The following is a 24,118-nucleotide window of genomic DNA, read 5'->3' on the forward strand; positions in this document are numbered from 1 at the left end:
ATTCTTGCTCAATTCATTCAAAATATATACAATTACATATATAAAGAAATTAATTTCTTGGAAAATATAAATTGATTTCGTGTATGCAGATATAATTTGTTTGTATTATGATTTGTTTGAACACTCGAGGTCATTTCTGACATATAAATCAGTATTTCATAAGAAGTTGTCTGAAACAGAATTACGCAGAATAAATATGACACATTGTACCCATTGAAATGGCTAGTAAAACAAGGATTATTATTAATGGAAATTGTATGATAAATCACAACTGTTTTGATTACAGCTATAACATTTGATTTATCTGATTTAATTGTGAATTTCCTTTATGTATAGTTATCTTGTTCTGTATCAATATTTTTGGCCATTCTAAAATGGTGTGTGCATGTAGTAATTGAGTCACAAGTTCCACTGCTCACCACTTGTCATCCTTTTTTAACATTTCAATAAGCAGCAATATTCGCCACCATAAATGTGTCGGTTAGAAATTAGATTTCCTCAGAAAGCCTGAAGCTAACCAAATATTTCTTGAAATAGTTAAACTACATCCATCCCACTGGTGTATTAGGTACTTATAACATCTTTTCTTGCCCGATCCCTCAGAGAATAACAACCCAATACCCAACTGAAATTATACCCTCATTAACGATTTTAGTTTGGAACAGCCTAATCTATTTACTGAACCACCCATTTGTGTTTTATTGCATCAGATTCAACCAAAATGTGTTCTACGTTTTGTAGCCTTGGGCACACTGACAAGTCAATTGACAATTAGGAAGAAAAAATGCAGAAAACAATCAGCTGCTGACGACACATCAATGGCAGGCTGTGTGACCAGCATGACGATTACAATACCGGTTCATTTCCGTACAATCTTTTCAACAATACAACTCTCAGCTTGGCGCCACGGCTAATAAATTACCATGTTTATATGTTATTTTCTTAAATACAACGCGATTGTGTACATAAACACTGTGTTTGTGGACAGTAATTACAACCAAAATTGATAAAAAAAAGTCACAGTGTGTTTATTCAGATGTGATTTTTTATTTTCTTTTGAACCATAAATGTGTTGGGTTTTTTTTAAATCGGACAGATTACAATTTAATATCCTTTTCCACATTTTAATATTAAGTATAGGTAGACAAAACTGCACACAAGCAACCCCATACAACAAACCCATGGACATCACACACAGACATTGCAAGTAATAAACAACAAATGTATATACCTGTTATCAAGTCAAGTTCAAGGGGCCAGTCATAAGCATTAACTGTGTTGCACAGTCCAGGGCTTGTAGTGGTACAGACTTGACGCAAAACAAAGATAACATTAAGGCAGACTGGAACATTTTCAAAATGTGGGATCATTCTAGTGTGAGTCATAATAAGCTATATGCTCCAAGAAATGTATATGTTTATACATTGAAGAAAACTGTTAATAACTATTCATTTTTGAGAAATGCGATAAAATAAGTAAAAATTAGATGGTAATCGCAAGGGATCAAAACATATGAAGCGCATGAAAAAATGTATTTGTATCATAAATACAAAGTTAGGGCACAAGTCATTATGCCTAGCAGTAAATGCAAGACAGAAGCAACAGAAAAGATGTGACAGATCTTGATGGCTATAGTGGTCTGTCGAATGGTGTATTTTGATGGGAATTATCTACCAACTGACGTCATAAGTTTGAACGTTAAAAATATATTAGGAAAAAAGAAAAAAAGTCAGGATAGAATTTCGGAAAGCACTAAAATAGTTAAAATTAACAATTTGGGAATAAAAATTCACAAGTGGAAAAATATGAACCCTAGGACATGTTAAGGAATTTGAGCAGCGGGGTAGTCTGTGGTGGAGACAATGTCATGTTTGGTGTGAGGCCTTGATTACCGGTAGTTATAAACAGACTTGTCAATCTTGGTATGTTGAAGAAAGAGAATTTTTGAGATATCTATTATAATATGTATATGTTCCACCCTCAGCAATGCATTCTGATTTCTTATTCTGGAAAACAAAAGCTCTTCGTTACATATTGTTAAAAATCAGAGTATCTGTGGATAGAATACATTTTTACATACGAGTGCCTGTGGATACATTACATAGAGTAACAAACATCTGGTATGTAAGTATGAAGTCAAAGGTATTTTATACCTTCCAAAACGAATTGCTCCAATTATCAAAAATACCAACATTAAATTTATTATCAATTTATTGTCAAGAACAGTGGCAGAATTTTCTTTATTTTGAGAAACAATTTAAACTTCACGGACCATAAGCAACTCAGTAAAACAAAATCAGTTGCTTTAAGGCCTTAAATTCTATAAGTTTTCAATTTCCACCACTCTTCTTAAGTATTTGTCTCGATCACATATTAGTCAATACGTGATCAGCAAAAATGTCTTCTAATTGGAAATATGTCACAATGCCACAGCCTTAGGTGTGAAGAATAGTTAATTTCAATATGATACAACTAGGAACTCTTTTTATGAACTAAAAGATTAGCTAGAGCTCAGACAATCTCATTTAAAATCAAAGAAATACATGTACATGTGCCGGTATATGGCATGCCAAGTAAATCACATCTGACTAGAATATAAGATAGAATTTAAGAGTGTTTTAGCTTTGTCTCAGACATTACTAACAAGTTAAGTTTCACATATATATAACAGCAAGTGAGCACACAGAATATCAAATTATCTTTCAATTTATTTTAACAGTGATTTAAATATTATATCTTTACATAGTCAGTAAAATTTTGTGTAAAATAAGTTCCCGAGTGGTAATCAGAGCGCTGTTGGGGCATTTTCGTGATATTCAGGGTCAAGTGTCAATGAGGTCATTTACACTGAAAGTGAATGTGCACCCATTCTGGTATCATGAAAACATGCTGAAAATGATCCAAAGTAATCATTCTTTCAACAAGCGGTTGCCATACATGATACGTCCACATTTTGCAAGATATGGGCAGAGAACAAACTAAAAAAATAATGCGATTTTTGTACAATCAAGATATGGTCTGATATGTGCGAAGATCGAAAGGAACCGATATCTTTGGGTTATGAACATACATTTCAAGTTTCATCAAAATCGGATAAAAATTGTGACCTCTAGAGGGTCCACAACCTTTGTATTACACACTTTAACACACTTTGCGTACAAAGAGCGGCCATTTTGTTGGGCATTTTCATTTCAATTTTCCCGAAATTTGAATTCAACCTTCATTATGGTGGAATGGTGATATATTTAAATGTTTTTTAAAATCTGAAAAAAAATTGTGAACTCTAGAGAATCTGCAAGCTAAAAATGCCATTTTTCGAACAATCAGGGGCTATAATCCAGGAAGTTACATTCGGATATGCGTGATTATCAAAAGGAACCAAGATCTTAGTGTGTAACGGTGATATATTCACATGTTTTTTTTAAAACAAATACAAATTGTGACCTCTAAATTTTGTACAATTAAAGGCCATAATTCTGGAAGTTACAATCCGATATGTGCAAATATCAACAGGAACCAAGATATGTGGGTTATAAACATGTATTTCAAGTTTCATCAAAATCAGATCAAAATTGTGACCTCTAGAGGGTCCACAACCTTGATGTACTAGATGTTTATACCGTACCATTTGCGTACGAGGGGCAGTCATTTTGTCTGACAGATTTGATCCGATTTTCACGAAATTCTAACTCAACCAACAATACGGTGTAACAGTGATATATTCGAACGTTTTTTTAAATCAGATAAAAATTGTGACCTCAAGAGGGACCACAAGCTAAAAACGCAATTTTTCGTACAATCAGGGGTCATAACTCAGAAAGTTACGATCTGATATGCGTGAATATCGAAAGGAACCAAGATCTTTCGGTTATAAACATGCATTGCAAGTTACATCAAAATCAGATGAAAATTGTGAACTCTAGAGTGTCCACAAGCTAAGAACGTGATTTTTCGTACAATCAGGGGCCATAATCCATGAAGTTTTGATCCGATATATGCCAATATCAAAAGGAACCGAGATCTTTTAGAGATAAACCTATATTTTAAGTTTTGTCAAAATCGGATAAGAATTGTGGACCGACAGACGGATGCACGGACAGACGTCCGGACGGACAGGGGGGACGACAATATTCATCCACATGAAAATGTGGGCACATAATAAAAATGTAAACTTGCTAAATTCACCTTTGTTCTTAGTGACCCCGGAGATCAAAGGGTCAAATTTTCTGTTTTTGCACTAGGAAGATTACCACGCTGCATCGTATTCTATGCAAACCAGCGGCTGCCAGGCAGGATACGCCCACATTTTCGAGAGATGGATAGAAAATAAGCTAAAACGAAAGTGATTTTTCCTACAATCAAAGGCCATAATTCAGGAAATTACAATTCGATATGCGCAAATATCGAAAGGAACCGAGATCTTTTGGTTATAAACTTACATTTCAAGTTTCAATAAAATCGGATAAAAATTGTGACCTCTATAGGGTCCACAACCTTGATATACCATATTTTTACCAATTTGAGCACGAGGGGCGGCCATTTTGTCTGTCAGTTTTGGGACGATTTTCACGAAATTCGAACTCAGCCGTCCATAGGGTGTAACGGTGATATCATAATACGTTTTTTTAAATCGGATAAAAATTATGACCTCTATAGGATCCACAAGCTAAAAACGTAATTTATCGAAAAATCAGGGGTCATAATTCAGGAAGTTACGGTCTGATATGCGCGAATATCGAAAGGAACCGAGATCTTTAAATCGGATAAAAAATATGACCTCTATAGGATCCACAAGCTAAAAACGTAATTTATCGAAAAATCAGGGGCCATAATTCAGGAAGTTACGGTCTGATATGCGCGAATATCGAAAGGAACCGAGATCTTTGGGTTATAAACTTACATTTCAAGTTTCAACAAAATCGGATAGAAATTGTGACCTCTATAGGGTCCACAACCTTGATATACCATATTTTTACGCTATTTGAGAACGAAGGGCGGCCATTTTGTCTGTCAGTTTTGGGCCGATTTTCACGAAATTCGAAGTTAGTCGTCCTTAGGGTGTAACGGTGATATAATAATATGTTTTTTTTAAATCGGATAAAAATTATGACTTCTATAGGGTCCACAAGCTTAAAACGCAATTTTTCGTACAATCAGGGGCCATAATTCAGGAAGTTACATTCTGATATGCACGAATATCGAAAGGAACCGAGATCTTTGGGTTATAAACTTACATTTCAAGTTTCATCAAAATAGAATTAAAATTGTGACCTCTATAAGGTCCACAACCTTGATATACCATATTTTTACGCTATTTGAGAACGAAGGGCGGCCATTTTATCTGTCAGTTTTGGGCCAATTTTCTCGAAATTCAAACTCTGTCATCTTTAGGATGTAACAGTGATATAATAATACGGTTTTTTAAATCGGATAAAAATTATGACCTCTGTAGGGTCCACAAGCTAAAAACGTGATTTTTCGTACAATCAGGGGCCATAATTCAGGAAGTTACGTTCCAATATGCACAAATATCGAAAGGAACCGAGATCTTTGGGTTATAAGCATACATTTCCAGTTTAAACCAAATCGGATAAAAATTGTGACCTGTACAGTGTTCACAAGCTAAAAACGTGATTTTTCGTACAATCAGGGGCCATAATGCATGAAGTTATGGTCCGATACATGCCAATATCGAAAGGAACCGAGATCTTAGGGTGATAAACCTATATTTTTTTAAGTTTCATTGAAATCGGATAAAAATTGTGACCTGTAGACTGTTCACAAACAATTGTGGACGGACGGACAGGGGCGACGACAATATACGTCCACATGAAAATGTAGGCGTATAAAAAACACACTGTAGAATAGTTGAGTCTGGTTTTGTGCCCATTTGATGAACCGGCTCGCGACCCCCCACCACCCCACCAGGCTATGGCAAGGAACATCATCTAGTCTTTTGGATGGATGCAAAACTGAGGTCCCAAGTACACATTGGTGTGCACATAAAAGAACCCTTGGCAGTTGGAATTGCATGGAGTATGCCTTTCTTCATTAGTCAAATTGTGCAGAAAAACATAAAACCCAATTTCATTTAAACTTGTATTTATTGTAGTCCTATCTGAATAATTTCCCTTACAATATGGACCTTTAAATCCACAATACTAACAATCCTCTTATTGAAAAGAAAAGAATAGAAAATTATTTATAAACAAAAACCTTAACATCATACAAGAATTAACGAAAAACTATTGGCAGCAATGTGGTCAGATCAATAGGTTAACAGCCAGAGGAGGAAATATCCTCTTAGTAATTGGGACATCTACAAATATCCCCTGGGATCCAATACAAATTATTCAACAAACTTAGTTTATAAATCAAAATAAAACCCAGGTAGACAAAGAGGTGTGCTTTTAATTACATTTTTTTTCAGCTTTGATTAGATCAGTTTAAGACTAACCTATTTATATTTTCACCAAGAGGGAGCAAAGTGTGCTCAACTAGGAGTGAGAACTTGTTAAATTGTTGTCAATCGGATTTTGTTGAGCAATGACAATAATTCCAGATGATATACAGAGATATGAAGTGGGTGCAACATTTTATCCACTTGTAACTAAAAGTTTTTAATGACATTTATCTTACAATGTATCATGCAGATTTTTTTATACAGCTCTTCCTGATCATCCCCATATCTCCCAGGGATTTATTTCTCCACTTCAAAGCATAGACTTTTTCATCTTAAGATAAAATTTCTTACAATTGAGTTACTATACAAAGTATTAGAAATGTCACATTCTCATCAATCAAAAATGGTTGAGGCATAATATTTCCAAGTTATGACAAATTTGAGCAAGACAGTGAGACAACATGTTGATCTACAACTGGTGGAACAGAATTAATCAAGTACTTGTAACTGCAACTCAGACATCATAGGAACCCATTTTTATGTCTAAATGAACTGAGGAAAAGGCTTATTAAACTGAAGAAAGTAAAATCCTTCCTATTTTTAAGCCCATGTGTAATACTTGCATTAAACAAATGATTTCAATATATCACATGAACAAAAATCAATTCCCCTAGACAAACACATATTTATCTATCTGTGGAAGTGATCATTCATGGGTTACTAATTTCAGGTTTCTATAAAAATGTTTGTTTTCATGGTAATGTGAATAATTTCAATTTATTTTCACAAATAACACTAGTAATATCATAATTGATTACAAATGCTCGTAAAACTGCTTTTCATTCCATCATGGTGGAAACGAATGTTGACAATAAAAACTTTAGATAAAAGATTATTTTTTATGGTTTGCAGCAAATGCATTTTACTGGCTGTTGAAATATCTGGTATAGAGTTGGCTAAATCTTGTTCACATATGTACAATTCCTGTACACATTAAAACCACGTGTCTTACAAACAAACTGATTTACAATGTATCAATCAAACAAGAAATCATTAGCTAAATAGGATTTAAACTGTAATATAATCTAACATCTATTCAACAAATTGCTACAGTTATTTTGAGATTAACATACGGTTATTTTTTGTTTACGGCAATGTGTGCATGCAATGCTACATGAAGTGGAAATGTGCCCAGACAGTGGTGTTTCTGTCAGTAACTGTCATTACACAGACCCACTCCAGGTTTTTCATCACATCCCAACAACTAAAGGCAACACTTGCCTTATCAACTGTTCTGTAGCTATCCTTGAAGAATGGGGACCAGGCTCGATAAATCCCATGGTTCTTCAAACCAATGACATTCTAGTCGAGAGCCCCTAATTGAACGACAACCCACAGTGGTATCAAATTCAAAATAATTATTATAGCTTATTTACGCAAAAGTTTCAGAAATCAGCATTATTTGGTAAAAACATAACCTTTAGTTGATCATGAGCTCTTGATATACATCATGGTGTGGTTAAATAAATGCTTGTATAAGACTAACAGATTGGGTTTTCTTTTCATATAGGACTATAGCAGATTCTTGCATACTATTGTGATAGGAAATTGGTTTTCAAAGTGTGGCAGAACTGTAATTTATATCAATAACACATATCACAAGGACATATCGGTACCAGTGAGCTCAAACAATTTAGTATACAATTAACATTAGGACCCCCTACTATCATTATTAGATCTGGATGCAATTGATGGTGATGGATTAATAGATTATACAGAGGTCAACTCACTGATAGGGGCTATAACTCTCTAATAGACCATACAAATCAAGTTAAATTTATCAAATCTAAAGACGCTATTGTTTATTTGCAGCATCAATTAATATATGGCAGAAATGACACTCTCTTAAACTAAGCTTTATGTATCAGAAGAGTACTGAACATCATTATTGATCTGCATCTTTATTAATTAGAAGGGGGGTTGGATGGCCGAATGGTTAGCATGTGCGTGCTGTATCATAAAGCCTGTCATTGAGTCAACTGGCGTGGTTTCGAATCCCCGGTTGTACATGACAAGGAGTAGGGTTGCCTGTCCAACCTTGTGGGTTTTTTCCAGGTCCTCCGGTTTCCTCCCACTGCTAAAGACCCCCACGCGCAAGGGAATTATTGAAATAAAATTAAAACCATATGTTAGTCCCGAAATGACCTAGTTTGTGTCGAGTGGACGTTAAACCCCATTTCTCTCTCTCTCTCATTAATTAGAATCAGACAACACCCTTAAAACCCAAGCTATTTATGCTCTATTTTCATATCACAACAAACACAATATTGAAATTGAAAAGACCACAGGTAACGTTTTAATACAAATACAACAAGAAATTAAGTTTCATTGAAATCGGATAAAAATTGTGACCTGTACTGGGTTAACAACCTTGATATTACATACTTGTACACTATTTTGTCTGGCAGTTTTGGTCTGATTTTCACAAATTTAAAACTCATTATGGTGTAATGGTGATATATTCAATCAGGGGCCATAATCAAGGAAGTTACGGTCCGATAGACGCGAATATCAAAAAGAACCTAGATCGTACAATAAGGGGTCATAATCTAGGAAGTTACCGTCCGATATGCGAGAGATCTGTGGGTTATAAACATACATTTCAAGTTATATCAAAATCTGATATAAATTGTGACATCTAGTGTCCATAAGCTAAAACATGATTTTTCGTACAATCAGGAGCCATAATCCATGAAGTTACTGTCCGATACATGCCAATTTAGAAAGGAATGAAGATCTTTGCCAGATAAACCTATATGTGAAGTTTCGTCAAATATTGTGACCTGTAGACTGTCCACAAACAGACGCCCAGACAGACCGGGGCGATGACAGTATACATCCACATGGACATCCATAAGCTTCCCCACTAAAGGCGAAAAGCTAAAACATGTTTTCTTTATTAAATATTATTCAGGTTGAAATATGGAAAATGGTCAATCCAAATCTTAAAATTATTAAAGGTGACAGCACTCCATATTATACCGGTCCATATACCGGTATTCACAAACAAACATAAAAATTAAGACTAGTATTGGAATCAATACTGTAGGGTAAAGGGTATATCTTAATAATCAAGTGATAAGCCCTAATTTGAATTATATAGGCCCAGACAGACATATTCTATAATTATCCAGAACAATACAACATAAACATATACATCAAATCAATTCCAAGTTGCAAACAGAGAATATGTATCAAATCCACTAATTAGACTAACCACCCACGCTGGAAAACTTTAAAGATTTATTCTCAATTTTAAATTATGTCGTCCTAAAAGCAGACATAATATAATGATAAAATCAACCCACACAAAGTACCAGTATACGATTTAGATCTTTGACTACATATTCAAACAGAGAATCTTTATCTTGACTTGTGCATAACACCTACATCAGTATCAGTCCTTCATCATTGCATTTTCGTACATACCTTTTACAGGCATAAGTATGCCAATGATCCAAGGCATGGATTTTGGCATCTGAAATACTTAATTCTTCGGCATGTGTTGCCGACCCTATCCTAAAACGGTGGCCAAAATCTTAAGGGTTTGGATTTGAATTAATGATAAAGTGGGGTACTGGGATATTTCCTCTAGCTTTCAAATACTCATGTTAACTGGCATAAAACTAGTTATGTGTCATAACTTTTAATTTATTTCATTGGATTGCAACTGATCAGCATCTTATGTGTGTATCAATGTGAACTTTAAAGTTCAGTTTAAATAGAGTTTAGACTCTGTAAAGCTCAAGTTTTCAGAATTACAAAAATTGCAATTTTAAATTCTTGCTCTTACCCAAGCCCTCACATGTATACCACGCAAGTCAAATTTACAGAAGAGAATAATTCCAATAAAATTGAATTCCATCTAAATGTCAAATTCTTAACTCTTGCATTGCTTTCCTTAATTTGATGAGGGAATGGATTGCATCAAGTAAACAGAAGAGACAATAAACATGGTTGAGTAAAATGTTCCAGACAGTGCAAAAAATAACACCTTAACTGAATACGGTCAAGTAAAGTTTGTATAGTGAACACAAATATATCTTGAAATCAACTTGACAGTGTTCAAATAAAGTTGAAGGCTTAAAGCTATGAAGGAGAAAATATGGGCTGGGTTGAGAAGGGTTAATGTTTGCAATAAGAATTTATTTGAGTAAATGGTTGGTAAGTTTGTTGAGGCATAAAATAGTAACAATAGAAATGTAACATTATATTAGATTGAGTTTCTAACACCAATAGGAATTGGTTAGTTATTTCGCGGCGTTGCAATCAATACTGAGGGAAAACACCACCAAACTTTTCACTATATTCCTTGTATGCAAGTACATGATATGGTGAATGTGAACCATACTTTAGTCGTCTGCGCCATCTTGTTTCACAAGTCTGGTGAGGGATGGCTTCATTTTATTGTGTACACACAAAGTCATTTAATTTCCATCTGATAAAGTGTGGCACACAGTCATAATTGTATAAAAATCTCCTTCTAGCGTCTACTACTGATATGTTACATTAGAGAACAAATGAAAAATGGTTGATTTCTGTTAAACAGAAAAAATGGACATGTTCCATTTTGTTTGATTTCCTCAGAATCTAAATTCAATATACATCGTCTAGATACATTATTCTAAAAAAAAATACATAAGATATAATCAAATACATATAGACTTAAATCTATGTAACGACCTTCATTTTAATGTTCTCAAGATTAGAAGATAGCAAAAGTCAAGATTGGAACCACTGGTTGCTTCTCTAATCCCAGACAATGGCTTAAACAAAGGCTTAGTTATAGACAAACATGGAAATGAGTTGGAAATCCTATCCGTTTGTTTTACGTTGCTTGAGGTAGGAGTGTAGCTGAACAATTCATGCATTCCCCTGTTTCTCTTGGTAGACCATTCATTCAATAGGATGCCACGATGTATGTAGATATATTAAATCAATGACTGTTTCATTAGATTATAACTATCATTTCTTTCTCTGGGAGATAAAACGAATACAGTATTTCAAGTATTGTCATAATTTCAAATCTGATGTTTGTTTACTGTTAAAACATGGGATGATATTTGGCATGTCTGATGTTCAGTGGATAATCAGCTAATTCTCTGGGCCCAATTAACTAATGTAGCACTAAAGGGTGGTGGTGGTGGTGGTGGTGGTGTGGGGGGGGGGGCCAGCTATAAAACCACCTTAATATGTTTATATCTTATCAAATACAGTATGCTCATGTGTAAACTGTTAGCTTTGAAGTACATGTAGGTTTGAGGTGCTCATCATAGTGAAAGAACTATTCATTATTCATTCTGATAATCTGAATGACTTTTGAAAAGACATCTGAATCAGATCTGAAAAGAAGATAGTATGAGAGAGAGAGAGGGTTTATCATCCACTCGACAGACTCGAGGAAATTCAGAGGACACAGAGAAAACTAACAAGGTGGGACAGACGACCCTACTCCTTGTCACGTACAACCGGGGAATCGAAACCACGCCACTTGACTCAATGGCAGACCTATGATACAACGCGCATGCGCTAACCATTTGGCTATCCACCCACCCACCCCTCCCCAAGATAGTATGGCATTCTCTGATCCCAAACTAAAAATCATAGTTGACAAACAAAAAAAGTTTTAAACATATACTTAAATATATATGACCTGCCGCTACATGTATCAAATCTTGACATCACAACTATACAGACTAATAAAGACTAAACAATATCTAAGCATAATAAGTATTGATACCTAAAATAGAAATTAGTGTTCAATGACTAGACCCTACATAAAAAGTACTTTTGGCAGTTTATTTGTAAGCCCCTATATAATATACATACAAGGTAACTTCTGAAGTGTTTTAATATTTTATATACTATACTGGCAACTCCGGTACAACAATTGCATATTATTGCTGTCCTAACAGGTCGAGCAAAGATCGTAAATATAAAACAAGCTTCTTTGAAGCTTGATTGTAAATCTTGTTTGAGAAATATATTTTAATTCTGGATGTACATGTAACATCATCAGATCATGATGATACCATATGAAAATGATGTTTTCTCAATCTTAGATCAATTCTATTAAACACAAAAAATTGAATTCAGCCGAATGGGAATGTTCAAAAGTAGAATTTTATGGTGCAGACATGGGATATAAAGGTGGCTATTAAAGATGCATTACGTAAGAGTTACATCTGCCTATTGTATGTCTTCATTTTGGCTTCAAATATAATATAAACAAATATTTCGACATTTATTAACATGACAATCAGGGCCGGTTGGACAATAAATGAAAAAAATAATTTTGTCCAATTCGTCTAAAAAAACCTTTTCTGTTCACATATGCGTTTCTGGAAACACAGAAGGAGTTGTATGATCAGAACCAGAGTCGATTACCAGCTACGGAGAGGCAATCCTTCAATCGCGGGCTCGGATTTTGGAGTGAGCAGGCATCGGAGTCTGTTCACTCTGATTTCAGCAAATCGTGGGAAAGTGGGGGGTATAAGCGCGACATGAGACATCCGGAATACGCTAAAAAAACTGTTAAAATGTGTTGTAACATATTGTTCAAGGCATACATAAACTGACGGATTGTTATATCTGAAATACTGGATTGATTCGATAAGTCACATTGAAAAAATGAATATTTACTGTTTTTATAGAAAGGGCTCGAAGAAAAATTTAATTTTTTCTATTTTGGTATTAGATAAATTGCCAAGTCTCCGATAAAAAAGAAATCGAGTGGGGAACTTTTTTTTAACCCTATCGGAACTTCAACGCATATGTGTGTTGAACATTATATGGGGGTCGGGGTATTGGACCGGCCATGGAGCAATGATATCAGTGGCGGCGCCAGCCCTCGGTGATTGGAGGGGCAAAGCTGGGGCAAAATCCAAGGTTAAGGGGGCAAAGGCACGAGCTTCAACTAGGGGTAGGGGGCCTCCCCCAGAAGATTTTGAAAAAAAGGTTGCTGGAAATGCAGCCTGGCAGTATTTCAGGCACTGATCGATGAGGTAAAGTGTCAAATGAACGGACTTGCGAATCATGACGAAGCCCACTCATGAGCGTCAAAGTAGGGAGTCCTCCCCCAGAAAATTTAGAAAAATAGACTGCCGGAAATGCTGTCTTACAGTATTATGTCAGGCACCGATCGTCGAGATAAAAAGATCTGCCCAGATACCGTTCGTCGCCTGATCACTAGTTTATCCGACTAGAGAACAAAATGTCAAACAAATGGACTTGCGAACCTCAACGAATTCCCTTTGTGAGCGCCAAAGTAGCAAGTCCATTGGGGACCTCGCCAAGAAAATTTTGAAAAATAGACTGTCAGAAATGCTCTACAACATGCAAGTTTATGACTGAGTGGGGATGTGGGATTTATTCACCGTAGAAGGTATTGATTACCGAAACATATCGCAAATACTTTTTTTTATTTTCTAAAATTATTGGGGGGGCAAACAGAGGGCAGACCAGATTAATGGGGGGGGCAAATGCCCCCCCTTGCCCCCACCCTGGCGCCGCCACTGGATGATGATCATGTTGTATGTGGCCAGTGGCTTTAACGGGCCGCCACACCATCACTGGAGCCTGGAATGGGCTGGTATGATAGACTTTCTGGGCCAGGTGTGTTGGGCGTGGGCCGGAGGAATCAACTAGCGCTCTCCGCAACAAAAATGGGACATTTTTCAATGAAAATATTCCTACTTATTCAATATTCCTAACTGGTTAATCAAATGGTCAAAATTTTCTCAACTAATCCCATTTTTTAACCAGTTAAATTCTCTTGACTCTTGACGATACAATGATAATACGTTAATTAATAATATGACGATATGATAATTTCACAGGTTGATGGTTGTAAATTTCTTGAAGGTCGGGGTTTTGGCCTAAATTAATCGATTTATGAGATGTATTATTTGAAGGAGATTATAATCACATATGCCACCAAATCGCATATTTAGGGTTCATTTTTCAAAATTTTCCCGGGGGAGAGACCCCGGCCCCCCCGTCCGGGCTTCGTGGTCAGTAAAAGGGGCCGCTCCGAAAAGGCGGCCCGGGCTGGTTCCCGGCCCCAATCCGCCCCTGATGACAATCCCTTAATCAACTCTCTAAAGCCATCAGATGATAGAAATTTAAACAGATTAAAGCACCCACTAGATTCCTAAAAAGTTTTATTTGTCCAGTACCATTGGTACGATAATAAACAATTTAAGCTACATTTTCCAACACCCATAACTTCGCTTAAAGTACTTGTAACACTTTACGACTTTCAGGTAATGTAGCCCGTCGACATGTGTTCTCTAAGTATCAGAATTGAATACAGATTCTTGGAATGGATTTTCAACACTATTTTAGGAGCAAATAATTAACAGCAACAATCTAACAACTAATAATTTCCTATATATCGGATCACCAACTACATGTAGTATATAGGTTCCCTAAACTGGTCTCTCCAACTAATGTCTTTTTATATAAATTAGTTACTATAAAAGGTGTTGACATAAATATATAGTTATTGAACGCACCTTTATATTACCTTAACTCAAAGTTTTGTTTTCTGGTCCTAACGGTGCCCTCTTTCAGTGGTAGCCTTTCAATTTCTTTACCCGAGAGTTCTTTATGGAAGAGTCAGTCACGTGCTGTAGTCACGAGTTACCTGTCTGAAATTGGTTCCTAACGACCAAATAAGTTTTTTAATGTGTGTCGCCTCCGATGTCCCTTGAAAATTCTTCACTACAGAACCACTTTATGCTACTTATTTGCACATAACGAGACGAAATAAAATATTTCCGATTGTCAATTAAAATTGTTCGATTTCTAATAATTGAAATATTATAGCCCCATCTAACTTATGTAAAAGTAAATTATGTAGTTTCGTACAGTGCGTGTTCAGTAATTTGTGCAGCTAAGGAATCAACGGTGGAGACAATGTCAAGTTTGACATGAGTTCCAGGACTTTTATGAAATCAGAAGTTCTGGGTCATTATTTGCCCATTTATAGGATTGGAATGGAGTGCAGCCAGAACGCCGCCAATGCAAAGCACGTTTGTTTGTTCAACGTTATATCGATGAATGCCGGACATAAATAATCTGCGCGAGCAGGGGAGGGTTCGACTTCGCAACGATAATCGGGCATGGGAAGGACGTCGTTAATGAATGTGAGTTTGATAAAGATGCATTATGGAAGAGCTAAATCTGCTCATTGCAGGTCTTTTCTCTGGTTTCAAACGTGATAACGTGATATAAATCATTGTTTAGGCATTTATTCAAATAACAAGCCCATACTTGACTATCTAGACCATGGGATGACCGAGATATCGAATGGATTAGACCACCGCGCCATATTGTACTATACTTACTTAAGATGTCATATGGAAAGCTTAAAATGGCAAAATTAATTTTGTTTATGTTACAGGTACGGTATGCCTACTCCTTGTAGGACATAAGATACCCATTTCAATGGTTCGCACATTTAACCGTATTTTGTATTTAAACCAATGGGCTGGTAACTGCTGGGGGAAATGAGCCCTATGTTATATGTAGGCAAAGGTTCTGAGATCCGGTTGGTTATCTATAGATTGTGACGGGTGTCGTGCCCGATATCGGATATTATATTTCATCTTTCTGGAACGCCTGATACCCTTTCTCGTTTGCGAAATTCAGTTGCGTTGTCTGTTTTACCACCGGAGATAAAATTTGAGTTAGATTTTATATTTAAGAGGCAGTAATCTATATAACAGTTGATTTTGAAGATGTTTCTTTTTGCGTGATTAATGAGCTATTGCTATTGAATTGTCAGTATTTTCACATTTACATGATAGGCCTAATTAGGTGATTCCCCTAAGACAGATAAGTTATATATTCTGCTCGGTTTATGCACTGGGGTGTGAATTACATAGGCAACGTCTCTAGTCACAATTTAATTAATAAATCAAGGATTATTTGTAGTATCGACCGATATTTAAAAGAAAAAATTGCAATTCTCTATTTTGTAAAGATTATAGATGCAAACACAATCTAGTAGCTAGGATGTGACAAAGAAAGTCGGTCCCGTGGACACATTGGCGTGAACGTCAAAGAACCCTGGATAGCTGGAATGCGAAATAAGTCAAAAGAGTGAGATGTAACACCGCCGTCCGGGCACAATTTCCCTCATACACTACGGCAAGGCGTATGGCCTTCTTCATTAGTCCGGGTGGGGCAATAGGTCGTTAGACCCCATTTCATTTCATAAAATACTACTTCGTTTCATTTTCTTCTCGTTTCGTTATACGTTTTCGAATAGAATTTGCCACAGGAAAAAAACGACCAAGAAAGACACATTCCGATCAACTAATATTTCTTAAAGACTGGAGATTAGTCTAATCGTGAGTTGCTGTAATCTGAAAATGTTCGCAACATATATATACATCCATTTTCTATCACACGAAACACTATTTCATGAATTTATTTCGAAGATGCACATCGAAGAAATGTTGTTCATCTTAAATATTGGCAATGATTAGTAATGGCAATAATTTATAATGACCATAATTAACCATGTGACATGTTAAACATACGTAATGACAATAATTAATCATGTGATATGTGAAACATACATAAAGGGATTTAAAATGCTTGAACTTCGAATTAACCTTTAATTTGGAGAGGCGGTTATCTAAAACTATGAACGAAAATTTACTTACATATCAAGTATGCATAGTGTGAAAAATACTAACACATCTTTAAAGTGTTATTTCCGAGAAATATGTAGTCTCTAGAGACGTTTATAGAAGCAATTATATTGTGTGTGCCATCGAGTCTTGAAATATATTCAAGCTAACAAGTTATGTGATCAAAATCTCGGTGCAGACTGCCAAGAATGTCGAATCTAAGTGTAATGCCCACGTCTTGGAAAAATTGTACACTTAAGGTCTATCATTTATGTGCCCCCACAAAAGAAACATGCAAATTTAGAAGCGTTGAACTAGAAACGTTCTTTATCGTTGGTCATTCCAAAGAACGTTGAACCTAATCGTATGTATACAGAAGGGCATCAACACTCAACCTATTCGACATCCTTATTCAAAGAACTTACGAAGAGTCGACTGCCGTACTATAAAAAAAGGAATATTCATTCATGATATTTATTCACCGATGACCGACTTCTAAGATCACTCTGTACTAAATTGGTTGATTAAATGACGGCTAACCTTTGGATCGTCTGTTCAATATTTGACTGGTTATCCCCAGGGACTGTCGGCTGTTTGGCTCCTAACTTGAACAGTATAGTGGGATTGTGATAACCGCCAAGCATGGGGGTTCATCAATGATTTATTTTTGAATTGGTTTTTAGCGAGTTAGGTATATCAATTTTCTAACTGGGAAGACAGTGGGGAACAACTAATTTGTTTTGCAATAAGTTGTCGGTCATTGTCAAACATGATTTTAACCTCGAGTGACGGCGGTCATTATTTCAAGAGAGGTAATCTGTTTTAAGTTATTAATCTTTACAAGTTGATGCTAACCAAAAGATCAGTGTTCATCTTATTTGTCAAACCGCATCTTGACATTTTGTGAAGGTTGTCGAGCCTTGAATGACAATGATTCTATTGGGAAGACCTAATCGCTTTGTAGTATAAGAACAGTTATGGGATACAGGATATTAGATATTCCAGGATTGCTTTAAGTGCCATATTCACTTTTTAGTAATAATAAGACAAAAATCAATATGTATAGATGTCGGAGAAAACTGATGTTATTCCCCTGCATACGTGACATCATGAAACACATCATCTTGATCATTTATTTTTACTTATTATTTGAAAAGGTTATTGTTAAATTAACATGTTTTGTCCACTAACGCCACAAACTGCTGACCCGGTTTCTACGTCATATTATATGCATTGTGTGCATATCCTTTCTAATTTGATTTCCATTGTTATAACGTGAAAAGCAACAAAAAATGTTTCTTTGGAATATATGAGATTTCAGTGATTTTGTAATAGATGAAAGTTAATTTAATAAAGACGACCAAAGATATTTTATATACAGTTGCTGGTGGATCTTTAACAGTAAATAAAATACAAAAATCCAAATACGTGCCTTTATGACACAATACTCTTCTTATCAGTTCTCTGAAATCAGTTTTGGTAGGTTTCGTGATTAAATGTAGCGTTAAACTAGATTTACGATCTTTGTCTAATCTGTTGTTTGAACCAGCGACTTAACGACTGGTGGCAAGCTATGTGTGATAGTGATATATTGGACGAAGAAATAAACTGGAAGGACGGCTAGCTAGACGGACATTGCAAAGTTACCCTCTAAAGTCAATATTTGCTTCTTAATAACCTCTCAGACTATTTGTTTGCTCCCGAAGTGAAATGTCCGGGTATGACCAAACACACCAAACCCATCTCTGGTACAATATTACATTGACTATTATCCTTACTATAAAGATTCTACGACTACGGTCAGTTATTTGACATCCTGAAATGTTACTTTCCCACCCATTTGATACTGGTTTTCGGTTAATACATAGAATAATATTTTTACTTAAGTGTTCACTATTAATTGGAACACATTGATATACTCGTAGAAATCAACCGTTAGCGCAACACAATAGACATGACAGGCTTTTGATGAGTCATTGATGGAATGATACAGCGCTTGTTTTGTCTACTTTTCTATATCATAAAGATTCTGTCATAATTGTTTGACTTTCATTAGGCATGCATGGTCTGATTTGCTGACACAAACTGATCTAATCCGACACTAATTGTAGGTTCCTCAAGAAGTTATAAAATTTGATTGAATATTTTATGTTATGGGAAGGTTTAATAGTAAGTGCAGGGGGGGAGGGGGGGGGGGGGCACTACACGCAAAACAAAACCGACAAACCAAACCTGCCAACACAACAAACTACATGGACATTGCAAGAAATAAACAACAAATACCAAAACAAGACTGTTCTTGAATAGAAGAGAGAAAAATATGCCTTTATCCAAGAGGAAATTTCATCACTCTGTTTATACACGGCATATTAATTCTTCTTAACATATATAAGCAATATATGATCACACACATGTATATAAGCAATGTTTATTCTTCCTGAATCTGTGAGTTTCTTATCAAAAGGCATCTTAATTGGCCTTTTATTATCCTTAATTTTTTTTTAAAACAAAGCCAGTGAAATAATGTAAGGAGAGTGCATGATTTGTATACGTAACTAAAGATATGTATTTTCTTGGTGCAAGCGAAATTGCCTCTATGACGTATGTCCAAAAAAGACAATATTCTAAGTTTATCGATTACAGATTGTTGACCATTTCTTAGGAACTATAAAAATATGTGAGGTGTTGTATGCTAGATGAAGTTTTAATACCAACATCTAAACTAGAAGAGAGAGCTGGTGTTCAATTAAGTATAACACTGATATTTTCAAATTAAAAGTAGTCGACCTCATCGACATTTTATGGGAACTTAACTAACTAATATGGCGGCTTATACGTGTTTATATCATTGATTTGGATATGATGACTTAATATTTTAAGTGCTATCCCTTGTTTTTTTTTTATTTTACTTAAACGCCAAAATACTTACAGATCTAAATAATGAATACTAAGTTGTTAAAACGTTTCCATAAGTTACACATGGAAGACTTTTTAGTAGTGGGTACGTGATCAATAGTATAATCTAAGTATTAATCGGGATTTCGAATCCCGGGTGATATTAAACTAGAATGGGCTTAAGGAATTACCACTAGTGTGCTTTGAAGTAGTTAACCAACACTTTAAATATGCACTATGTAAGATTTAGATAAAGACAAATTAATATATTGTAAATTTCAGTCAAATTCCTTTATTCTGGGCGAAGTAATGAGTGTTTGGAGTTTTGACAAGAAATGGCGTACATAGTCTCGATGGTCAGGTACATGTATTATTACTGTGCCATTGCTAAGTTTCGATTTTCCATTTTTTAAACTATTGTTCTAATCCAATCAATATCTCAGCCAACCGATGGCCCAGAGAGTTAAGTTTGGGCTCATGTAAGATTTGAACCAGGAAAAAAATAATACAATAGGCAGATTTCATTATTGCATAATGCAGCTTTAAGGCGAAATATTAATATTCACTTTTATTGGAATATATGATATCACGATGTATCGTTACTTCAATTAAAATGTATAAAATTTATTATATCATAGGTTTGTTGAAATCCACCCTTTTTAATTATTAGAATATAAGTAACCGGAACTACGTTTTGATCTTCATCATAACGAATAATTTAAGCTATTTTCAGAGGACGTTTTTGAGATTATAATCGCATATCATAAAGAATAGCACACTGCATATTTTCATTTCCTGACTATTTGCATATTTGCGACGTTTAATCCCAATAAATTGATGAGTTTGTGATTAAAAACGTTATAATCTGACATATCATATTATCCCCAACTGAACAGATTAAAGATCAGAAAAAAACAGAGAGATATTCACCGTTTGAAACAGAACATCGATAAATCATGTCGAAAGTACCCACATTTTATCGGAACATAATTATATTTTACAGGGTCCATGTTTACTCTTATATCGATCAAAATATTACACGGAGTTGTCAAACTTAATTTTGTTAAAAAGCTGAAAAACAATCCTAACTTGTCGAGTTTGTATAATAAAAATCGTTGATGCGTGCTGGTATTAGATGAAACACGGCTCTGATGTGTTCGGCATGCAGTCATCTTTCCATCAAGCCTCGGATTCAGTTCTTCAAAACGTCAACATAAATGTTAAGGTAACAGCCAAGTTATTTTTTTGCATTTGCTGGAAACTAATTATGCGATGACAGGGTTTAGTCCATAGCTTCCATTACGACGTAATTGTCTTTACCATAGTTCAATCGTGTCGTTTATTTGGTATCATAAAGTTGTATTGTTAATATTAGAACATTAAATGGTTTCTAAAAGCATCAAATGCACTCTGTATCCCTAAAGGCACGATTGTGCATTTAATTAAAGCTGCAATTTCATATTTTTAAGTTATATTTTTAAAATTTATTAAAATAAAGCCTTAAAATAGATGGTATCCATAAACTGTCCTACCTTGTTAAAGAATAATCCTATTAATCCTATAAGTCACTATTGCCAGCTGAGAAATTGGCAAAAATATCATTTTCAACTTCAAATTCCAACGTTTGAAGGTAGCTAATGCATGGAGGCAATAGGAAAACAAGGGAGGTAATTGTGTTATTATTTACTGTGTCAATGATTTTTAAGGGTGGGAAATAATGCCCATGGTCGTATAATAGTGAGTTGATAACCTATTGAGCAAAAGACATAGAAATAATTATGTTTTGACTTTCTTAGAAAATATGAAATTATCGCCTTAAAGAAATGGAGGTGGTAAAACTTTCACAATCGCTCCACTATCTTCAAACTGTGTTAGCCTAGCTTCTCATATACGACTTGCTCTTCTTACAAGTCGGTGTCATAGGAAACACGTGTCTGCGATATCAGCATCTGGCCATGTGGACGTTAAGCCCCACGAACGGGCGGACTTTACAAAAATAAATGATAAAATTGTCAGAATACAGTTTTGGAGAGGATATGAGAATTTCAAATTGCAATATCGTTTGGTACAGTACGGAAATAACCCAATCTATTTATATGGAAAAGTGCCGACCTCCTACTTAAAAAGATTTACTGTTTATAGTCAAAGTATCTACATTACGATGGGTGGGAAGTGTTATGTGGAAGTGCTTATCTTTTCATAGTTAATAAAATGTCCATTTACTTTTATTGATATGACACATTCATCCCATTATACATAAATGATATTTGTAGAGTGGAAGCACTTGATCAAAATTTCTACATTAAGACAATTAATGGCAATATTTGCAATTACATTATAAACAACGATACTTATAGTATTCCAGTCAGGTGGACTCAAAGGATATCATAACGAATTCAGTTCAGTTCGCTTAATCGGATTTTTAATGGATTGAGAATTATTCCAGTGAAAAAGTGGTATATTGATGCTGCGAGGGATAGTCCAGTGTTGGAACTAGAGGTATAGAATATTACCATTAAAACCCAATTTGATTAATTAGTTTCGTGGCCAAACCTAGCAAATTCAATAGAATATTAGTAACTGAACATCCTAGTATGTTGCATTTATTCTGTTTACTATAAATGATCTAACTCGTATTGTACATCGTCATTCGGATGTGGTTCATTTGTGCAACTAACCATTTTATTTGTGTGCCTTTCGAAAAAGGGATAACATTTAAAAATGTATTTTCGGAATAGAACATGTTAAAAATGCAAAATAGATCAATTCTCGGAAAAAAAACAGCCACATATCAGTACCATTCTACTGTTTTACTTAAACCTCTATTCAGTATATAAGCTATCATTCAATACCGTTAATCTAATTTACCTTGTTGGGTATCTGAATGAAACGGAAATTCAATTTGTAATTTTAAATTTGTGAACGGTCATATAATATTATTAGAAAAACCAGAAAAGACATATAATATTGGTCATTCAAGACAACCAGTAACATTTTCATTGTGAAAAATAACTGCCACATATACATATTTTAGCAGTTTATTACATAGCCCATTATTTAAGATGTCTCAACATTCATGTTATGCCCATGTTATTCAGAAACCGTGGCGATGCTTATATCGTATATCCACAGTAATCGTATAATGCAAATACTTGGGAAAATAGAAGCACTAATTCAAATTAACGAAGCACTAATTATTCACATTAATTAGCGAAACACTAATTCACATTAACGAGAGTTCACAGTTTAATTACACGCACAATATATTAGCTGATGTGGTAGAGTTGTAATGTAGTATCTATTAACCACGATACTTACTACAAGTAAATAACATTTCAGTCTACATTTGTGACCCCAACCAAGCCCCGCCACCCCCTCCATTTAACACGGCATAGGCAATAAATTGTCTTGTTGATTTCCTTTTATCAGACGTTCTTGCAGTCTTATATCATGAATTCGTCACCATCGGGATATCCAGTGCAATTGTCTTCCATGTCGGCTACCGATGGCCATTAAAATAATTATCGGCGGTTATTTTCGAATAATGTTCTTGTAGGAAGTGATGCAATGTATTTTGAATTGAAACAATCAATTTGTAAATTTGTGCCATGCTTCAGGCATTTATTTCATAAAATGGCAGTCGAATTTTATAGTCTAAAAGTAATTTACATTTACTCAATTTTATATATTAACATTACTGAAAAGTAAATGTGGGCGATATAAAAATTAGGTAATTGTCATGATTTTAACCTTTGATATTCTGAGAGAGGGAGCGTTTGATTGATGTCTTCATTTTAATTGGTCACCAAAAAATAAGACAAAATTAAATGGGGTTTAACGACTACTTTTCTGCATCATCTTGGCATAGCCATGCTGTGTGCTATGAAGAAATTTTGCCCGGACAGCGGGATTACGGCCTACTCTTATTTCGAATGTGTACGTTTTTTACCTACCCGAACGACAAGACAATGTTCCTTGCCAAGTCCTCCTCGCTGCACCACCGACAAGGGGAAACCATACCAGGATCTAACCCTCAGGTTAGCGAGCCAGCGTCTTACTCACTGAGCCACCGCGGCGCAAAAAAATAAATAAAATAAGACACCAAATCTTTAAGTCT

At 35.1% G+C, this 24,118-nt stretch overlaps 1 protein-coding gene and 1 long non-coding RNA gene across 8 annotated transcripts in view; one reads left to right on the plus strand and one right to left on the minus strand.

Annotated features, from left to right (window-relative positions):
* The window catches only part of LOC126818731 (uncharacterized), a 192,131-nt gene extending 177,053 nt beyond the window's left edge, over nt 1–15,078 (minus strand). For 2 of the 6 annotated variants that reach the window (XR_007679329.2, XR_008787815.1), the window contains exon 1: nt 14,991–15,078. This is a non-coding gene — a long non-coding RNA (uncharacterized LOC126818731). Of the gene's footprint in view, nt 1–14,979 lie in introns of all 6 variants that reach the window. The other 4 variants (XR_007679327.2, XR_007679331.2, XR_007679330.2 and 1 more) reach the window with 3 other exon arrangements.
* The window catches only part of LOC126818726 (zwei Ig domain protein zig-8), a 76,281-nt gene that overhangs the window by 17,328 nt on the left and 34,835 nt on the right, over nt 1–24,118 (plus strand). The gene's annotated exons all lie outside the window — the stretch shown is intronic.

Source organism: Patella vulgata, chromosome 4, assembly GCF_932274485.2.
Source record: "Patella vulgata chromosome 4, xgPatVulg1.2, whole genome shotgun sequence".
NCBI classification, from domain to species: domain Eukaryota; kingdom Metazoa; phylum Mollusca; class Gastropoda; family Patellidae; genus Patella; species Patella vulgata.